The 9,028-nt window shown below is 35.0% G+C and overlaps 1 pseudogene; it reads right to left on the bottom strand.

Moving 5' to 3' along the window:
* Positions 1-5,040: 5,040 nt before the first annotated feature.
* On the bottom strand, positions 5,041-7,009 carry LOC149200455 (acyl-lipid (9-3)-desaturase pseudogene; annotated as a pseudogene).
* Positions 7,010-9,028: the final 2,019 nt, after the last annotated feature.

Raw genomic sequence — 9,028 nt, 5'->3', positions numbered from 1 at the left:
TATATATATATAATTTTAATTTTAAATTGAGCCCACATTATATATTGTCATGTCCCTTCCTAAATTAATTTGGAACAACGCTAATTATTGCTTTTCGGGCTAATTTTGGAGATAATGGGCCCACTCAATTTTTATTAGGAGATTAGATTTAGGATAAGTTATTTTGTTTGTGGTTAAATTTACACATGGGGGGCACACACACTAGGGAAATATGCACTCCCTAGTTCGGTTTGCAAGGAGGTGGTTAAGTGAGGGCCACAATGGAGGTAGACTTGGAGGGAAAATTGTTCCACGAAATCTATATAAGGAAGGCAACTCTCAACATTTCATTCATCTTTGGCATATCGAATTTCTCTTTGGTTGCTCGAGCTGCTTCGCCGAGTCACTTGTTGTTAGCAAGAGTTCTTCAAGCAAGAGCTCACCCTTTCTTCGGGGGACTTCGAGTGCCACCCTAGGAAGGTTTTTCTTCATTTCTTCAGAAGGAGGATCTCATTATGATTTCCTAGGGTCTTCTACCAGATCTATATTCTCTAAAATTAATGCAATAAGAGAATAATTTATTTTCTTACAAGACATTTAAATGATGATAATTTACCATTTAGAATCTAATTCCTACATTTAATTAGTGAACATTTCATTTCATCACTTACATGAGTAATCTATGCATAGAGGGATACCTGTAACCGATGGCCCGGTGGAGATGCACTTGAGTTGCTGCTCCTGCTGGAACGCTTCTCTTGATTACTAACTGGATTTACCTCCCCAACCAACTAGGAAGTAATTCCTAGCCAGGAAACCTCCACAGGTTCCCTAGCCTCCGAGCCAAGTCTAACCAGATGTAGTGGGTGTGTCCAAGATCAAGATAAACAATACTCCCTTCCTCTCTCTCAACAATTCCTCCCAAAATCACAGCTAACCAAACCAAAAGCAAGACCCAACATCCCTCTTCCTCTCTTCCTCCTTCCCTTTCATGCCCCACCCTCTCCTCTCCACTTCAACCACCTCTCATTAATGTCATAACTTCTCCATCATCTTATAGTTGACTTCTCTTCTCCCAAGTAAACATGAGAGAACATTGAGAGATGTGATAAGAATAGAGTACATTTGGGGATGAGAGATGAATATATAATTTGGTAATTAGTTGGAGAGGACCTGGCTTCTCCCAAGTAAATGTGAGAATACATTTTGGGGATGAGAGATGAATATATAAATTGGTAATTAGTTGGAGAGGACCATGTCTTCTCCCAAGTAAATGTGAGAGTACATTTTGGGAATGTGATATGAATTATTAAATTGAATAATATGGAAGGAGACCATATCCTTCCAAGATTAAATGTGAGAAGACAAGTTGAGAAGAATAATCAGAATAATAAATTTTATATCAGTAAATAAAATTACAGTTTCCAAATGAAGGTATTCACCAATATTTCTTGATAATTATAAGTCAATATTTTCAAGTAATGTAAACATTAATAAAATTTGCATGATAAGATTAAGTGGGGCATTACATACACCCTCCTTCAGAAAACTTCATCCCAAAGTTAGAGTGAAAGATACAAGGAGTTCAAAGGCATAACAAAATAGAGAGAGTTATAGTAGTAAAATTTGATAAGTTAGGACAATGACATTACTTCCCATCAAGAGTCTCCAACTGATCTATATCCTCCTATCCTCCTGACCTACTTCCATTCCCACCCTATCCATCCTCTGCTGCTATATACGGTGGCATCGGCTATATCAATCTAACCACTGATAAAATCAACATGGAGGAAGCGTCGACTATATTGACCTAACTTCCCTAGCAGGAAAACTAGCAATTATCATCACACGTCTATGGGAGCATGTCCACCACTGCCCTCCCACGATTCTAGGTTTGGAGGTTACATGGTGGGAAATGCCTCCACCCCTCTCACAACTAGGTCAACGCCCTAATATGGACCACACTACAGCGCTGGTTGGACTTGTCATCGAATAACCTAGTCAGTTCATCTTGCCAACTGTCATTTACATTTTACTCATGTCATAAGAGGCATATCAAGTAGATACAAATGTAATAGAACAATGTACATTATACCTTTTCCCCATGAGATGTCTCGACCTTTGATCTTAGATATCATATAGTTCTTTCCACCTGCGGGTTAGCTCTCATTCATGCATTTATATAACAACAAGATATATAAGTGATTTTTAATCATCATGTTATTAAGTCTAGTATCCACGTGTCAATCTTGCAGTTCATACTGGAAATAAATCATAAATTCACTAAGTCATTTATTTAAACAAATCATATCCACTTGAGCCATATATGAAACAAAATAATTCTTGATAAGTCACGCACTAGATAATTCATCACTAAGTGAGTCATACATTTAGGCCATACATCAACCATTTCCATCATCAATACCAAATCTATCAATTGATTTATATAAGTAGTTTCATGTGTCCAACCAAATGCATCAATATTACATATGTTCATAAATAAATAACATGGAATGCAAAATAGAACCTTAACATAGGTAGCTATCTATGTCAAAAGGCATCACAGATGCTCAAAAAGTGAGGGGTAGTCTCGACGTATAGTGTCTACATCCTCCCAGGTAGTAGATCCTGGGCTATACTTGTCTCATTGGACCTTAACTTGGTCCATTGTTCGACGTCTGAGCTGTCGAACCCTACAGTCCAATATGCGTAATGGTTCGACACTACGGTTCCCGTGTCCGAGACCTGCAATTCCCTCCAATCTAGTTTGTGAGATTCATCAAGAACATAATGTCGTAAAATAGATACATGAAAAACATCATGAGTTTTATGCAAATGGGTGGAAGTACAAGACGATAGGCAACTGGTCCAATCTTCTCCTTGATCCTAAAGGTCCTACAAACTGAGTGACAATTTTGTCCCCTTCCCAAACCGAATGGTGCTTTTGTTGGGTCGGATACAGATAAAAACTTGGTCCCCTACTTCATAACTGCGATCAATTCTATGTCAATCAACATAACTCTTTTGTCTGTCCTCCGCTTCTTTAACCTTTGTCGAAACTGCTTTACCTGTTCCTCTATTTCTTGAACTAATTTAGGGCCAACTATTACTCGGTCCTCCAACTTTCCCAACTCACACGGTGTCCTACATGGCCTTCCATATAGAGCTTTATAAGGAGGCATCCCGATTGAACTGTGGTAACTTTTATTATAGGCAAACTCTACCAATGGTAAGTACCTTTCCCACTGAGTCTAATTATCCAAGACGTACATCCTAAGCATGTCCTCCAAACCTGATTTACTCTTTCAGTCTACCCATCTATTTCTGGATGATACACAGTGCTCAGGTTCAATTGAGTCCCTAGTGCTCACTACAAACTTGTCAAAACCTAGATGTAAATCGAGAGTCTCTATCAAAAATGATCTTTGTGGGCAACCCGTTCAGTCAAATAACTTCATTTACAAACACTCGCACCACCATCCGTAACATTGTAAGTGTCTCTTACTGGGATGAAATGGGCACTTTTGGTCAATTTATCAACTATAACCAATATAGCATTGTGCCTATGTGAAGTGAGTGGAAAACCCACAACAAAATCCATGGAAATTACTCCCATTTAGATATAGGGATGTCATGTGGTTGCAGGAGTCCTGCTGGATGGCGATGATCAGCCTTCACTTGTTGACATTCAAGACATTTGGCGACAAACTGGACTATGTCGTGCTTCATGGCTAGCAAAAGAAGAGTTTCTTCGCGTCCTCACCATTTTGAATTGTTCAAAATCTACACGATACCTAAGACTTATTAGCACAACTTAGGGCCTTCTCAGTTCTTACTCAGCTCACACATAGTTTGAATAATGATAGATGCAAGTTTTCCTTTTTTTATACTTGTAAACAACTATTTCTAATATAGAGATGATAACCGTGGTTCTCTAAAACCTCCCCCATTGTTATCTAAGCAAGTGCTACCACGCACTGCCAGTCACCCTCAAGTATCCGTAGGTATCCCTAAACAATCATACTAGATCCCTTTTATACGTTTTGAGCATTCACATAATCATTAACCTTCCATTTTTAATCACATTCTTAGAACTAGGCCCTTTTGAAATTTCATCTACAAGTTAGATTAGTTTTCAAAGGGGGGTGCCATAGTTGTCTCAATCACTCAATATCGACATTATTGTTAGGTGTATACTATCTAATTGATGTATATCGAATGGCTAGTGCTAAATGCTTGAAGACAATAATCGAATGAATGGTTTTTAGATGAGCTATATTCATGGAAACACAACATAAAAGGTGGCCTGTCTTTAGTGTTGATGGAACATTGAAGGCTTATACAAGGAAACTGCAACCTAGTTGTTGTTTGGATAAAATTACAGTTTTAAGCATTGGGCAATTGTTAAGGAACAAATATCATGAACTTATGTGACAAACATACACCTCCGCTTGGGCACCATTCTTGTGCATTGTATAAACATTTCTATGTACCTGGGTACAGTCTTAATTCATGTATGGAAATAATTTCTGATTTAGTTAGCATGTGTTCGAATGATACATAGAACTCAAGGCTTTAATTTAGATAGATATGCATTTGATCCAACTAGGATATCAACACATGGATTGGTATACATAATATTATCATAAGCCAAAACCATGGTTTTATTGTGTCTTCTCAAGAAATTAACACAAGGAAACTTTCATGTGAATGAGAAGTAACCAAAGAAGTAAGATTCTTAGCAATGAATGCAACATGGACACTGGAACACCTACAGTTTCCTTTACAATTTTGAAACACATATAATACTATCACATAGTGACATCCTACAAGATGAATAATTAATGATTGTAGACCAACTACTTCCTTGGAGTACTTTAAAATGGCTGCCTAAATAGAGATATGGGTCTCTGTGATGAGAGTGTATCTTTATTAAATTTGCTCAATCTCGGAGGTATTTGCAACCTCCGAATTCTCGTTGTGCATTTGAGAACATCAGTTTGCCTTTGAAATCTCAGAGTTGTAATAAATTTGGCACTTTTAGATCATAACAAGTTCATGAATGCAAAAATACTGAAAGATTCTGCAGATACCATTTTCAAGGGATCGGATTCTTTTACAACTTCGGATAACACATAATTTATAGTACCCCTGAGAGGCAAAAGTATCTGCATTTTCAAGGGATCGGATTCTTTTACAACTTCAGATGACACATAATATAGTGCTACCGAGAGGCAAAAGTAATCTTACCAGCTTTCAGAAACTCAAGTAGAAAAACAAACTAACTGCTAGAATAACAACAATATTAACCCTGGGTGTTAACCGCCTCCCACAATAAGTTCTTCGGCACAGGCTTGGACATGTCTTGAGCTTGCAGAGCTGCAGTACGAAGACCCCAATGGTCAACAAATTAGCCTCCCAGAATGGCACATTGGCATAGTGTACAACTTCAGATGACACATAATATAGTGCTACCGAGAGGCAAAAGTAATCTCACCAGCTTTCAGAAACTCAAGTAGAAAAACAAACTAACTGCTAGAATAACAAAAGCAAAGAATAACAACAATATTAACCCTGGGTGTTAACCGCCTCCCACAATAAGTTCTTCGGCACAGGCTTGGACATGTCTTGAGCTTGCAGAGCTGCAGTACGAAGAACCCCAAATGGTCAACAAATTAGCCTCCCAGAATGGCACATTGGCATAGTGCAAGCAGTGTTTGGCACACAGAGATTGCACAAATGGAGAAATTTTCCTCAGATTGTGCCTGGGCAACCTTGGAACAGATGATGTTCAATCTGATGCTGCAAACCTCCATGAAACCAGTCCATCCAAGGAGAACATAAGATGTTAACTGACCCATTTGTCTGATACTGAACCCATGTATTACTACGAGGCTTGCCAATATACACACCGCCAGAGAAATGACTTAAACAAAATGAACATGCTGGATCCCGGTCACAGCAAAGCTAGACAACACAAACGCTGTCCTCTCAGCCCAAGTAGGCATGCAGGAAACCAAAGTGGAAACCAAATCCAGAACACAATAATGCAGGCGAGGTCGACACCCTTGTGTGGGACTCTCTTCTTAGACAAAACAAAGCAATCGACTGCCCAAACAAATTGACCCTCACAACCGCCATGACAAGATAAAAGGTCCAATGTTGGTAACTCACGAAAAACCTAGCCAAACCATCAAAATTCATTTTCCTCTCATAGAAATAAGAATACAAAGAACCAAAATACCCAAAAGACACTGCAAACAAGGGCACATACTGAAGATCCGGATCAAAATCCAAACTATTGCATGAAATATGATGGGCATTATGATTTCTCTTCCACCACGCAATACTAATCCCAGACATGCAATTTCCAGCCAGTAACTGAATAATCCTATCTTTTTTCTTATGACCTACAAGCCCACAGTGAGCCGAATCGTGCCCAATCCATCCACTCTGAATCCACACTGCCCCCAACAAAACGCCACATCCAACATGAAGCCAAAACCCTTCATAAAACACCACACCCACTACACACAAAACCAACATTGCCATCATCCATAAACCTATCAAGAAATAAACTAATAGAGGCCCCTTAAACAACCCAGCCTTCTTCAAATCCCCAAAAAGCTTACGATAATCCTTGGAAATCTTAGAAACTTCATAATCTTCATGAAGGCCAATCATGAACTGATCCAAATACTTCCAGGCAGAGCCCGGATGATAGGCAATGAATGCATCCGTCACATCCTGGCCTGCAAGATTTAACAGAGGCAAATCCCCTCCAGGATGATTGTCCAACCATTTAGTGACATCATAAACCTTCCCACTTATCGAAATCCACAGATCGTCTAGCTTATCATGTGTTTTCAGCTCTGCAGTGCTGATTTTCCTCCATGAGGGACTCTTCTTTGGGCTCGCAAGATCATCCATGGCCGTCGTTTTAAGGTCCGGACGCGGATCTGAATGCTTTTAGATTATTTCTCAATCTCAAAGCAAATCGTTCTCCTGCCCATTACCAGCTAAACGATCCAGCGCCTGCTCTGAGATGCTTGCGGCTCTGCATTTATAGAGCGACATGGTCTCAACGGACCGCAGTTGCCACTTTGACCGCGGTCACGACGGGTGAGTTAAGAGTCTTAGATATTTTGGAGGGTTCCAACTTCCCGTTCAACCTGTGGAAAAAAAATGATGAGTTGTACACGTTATTGATGAGCTGTACACGTTGGACGGAAGGTTTTTATATTAACAAAATGGATTGAGGTCTTTGAATGGTAGGTCAGAGGATTAGGTTGCCCAAAAGATTTGGACGTGGCACTGACACGTAATGGTATCCGATTTTCTCCTAATTTTCAGACATCCTTAAAAACCATATATTCACTAATAAATTGAAAACATTAATATTCACGATTTATAGTTTGTGATCTGAATTTTGATGTGAGTTTAGGTTTCTTCACATTGAAGTCCAGAACTCTTCGCAATGAGGTTAGGTTTTCACAACGTGGGGTGAGATTCAAAGGAAGTGCCTAACCAGTCATGGTATTCAATGATGAAATTAATTAATTATTAGGTTTAATAAATTTATGAAAAATTAATTTTTTTATTTTATTTTATTTTTTATTTTTTATTTTTTGGTTTTTTTTTTTTTTTTTTTTTTTTTTTTTTTTATAATTATTATGTTTTACTAATTAACTAATTTTTTATAGTTAATTAAACAAATAGATTAGTTAACAAATTTATTATTTATTATATTATTATATATATATATATATATATATATATATATATATATATATATATAAAGTTTAATTAATTTAATTTAATTTAATTTAATGTACTTATTTCTTTGTTTAATTTTTTATTTATTTGATTAATTTGTTTTATTTGCTTAATTTATTTATTTATTTTTTTTTTTGGTTTTAGTGAGTTATTTATCTATAATTTCTAGAGTTTATTTATTTATTATTATTATTATTATTATATATTTTATTTTTTTTGAAGAATTATGTTTATTAATTCTATTTTAAATAGTTGGTTCAATTGATTCATTAATTTGTTTAAATAATAAATTAATTTGTTTGATTATTCAAATAAATTAATTTCATTATGTATTCATTATTAATATGTTTATTTATTTATTTACATTATTAATTTGATTAATTAATTCATTAATTAATAAGTTTATATGGATAGATTAATTACTTATTTTTCTATTTCTTGAATTAATTATTAGGTTTAATAAATTTATGAAAAATTAATTTTTTTTTTATTTTTATTGATTAATTACTATGTTTTACTAATTAACTCATTTTTGATAATTAAATTAAACAAATAGATTAGTTAACAAATTTTTTATTTATTATTTATTATTATATTATATTATTATTATATATTATTATATTATTTTTATTTTTTTAATAAGTTTATTAATTTAATTTAATGTACTTAGTTTAATTATTTATTTATTTGATTAATTTGTTTTATTTGCTTAATTTATTTATTTATTCTTTATTTTTTGGTTTTAGTGAGTTATTTATCTATAATTTCTAGAGTTTATTTATTATTATTATTATTTTTTTTTTTTTGAAGAATTATGTTTATTAGTTCTATTTTAAATAGTTAGTTCAATTGATTCCTTAATTTGTTAATTTGTTTAAATAATAAATTAATTTGTTTGATTAATCAAATTAATTAATTTCATTATGTATTCATTATTAATAGTTCATTCATTTATTTACATTATTAATTTATTAATTTGATTAATATTCATTAATTAATCAGTTTACCAGTGACAATTAGGGGAAATTTTGACGGAGAATAATCCACTCTTTATAACAAGCAAGCCTCACTTTTGTGTAGCAACCTATATCCCTTCCATACTTTCCGTAAGGACGGGGCTAAACTCCCTGATTTTTGCGGAAATCATCATTTATTTTCCCCACCCTGTTGAGCTAAAAGATCTCTTTTTATATATAAGAAAATATTTCAGGAAACCTATTAATTACTTATTTTTCTATTTCTTGAATTAATTATTAGGTTTAATAAATTTATA

This window comes from Pinus tabuliformis, chromosome 2_1, assembly GCF_031772625.1.
Source record: "Pinus tabuliformis cultivar Carrire ecotype Pingquan chromosome 2_1, CPIR1, whole genome shotgun sequence".
Lineage (NCBI taxonomy): Eukaryota > Viridiplantae > Streptophyta > Pinopsida > Pinales > Pinaceae > Pinus > Pinus tabuliformis.
This window is presented reverse-complemented; position numbering and strand designations above follow the sequence as displayed.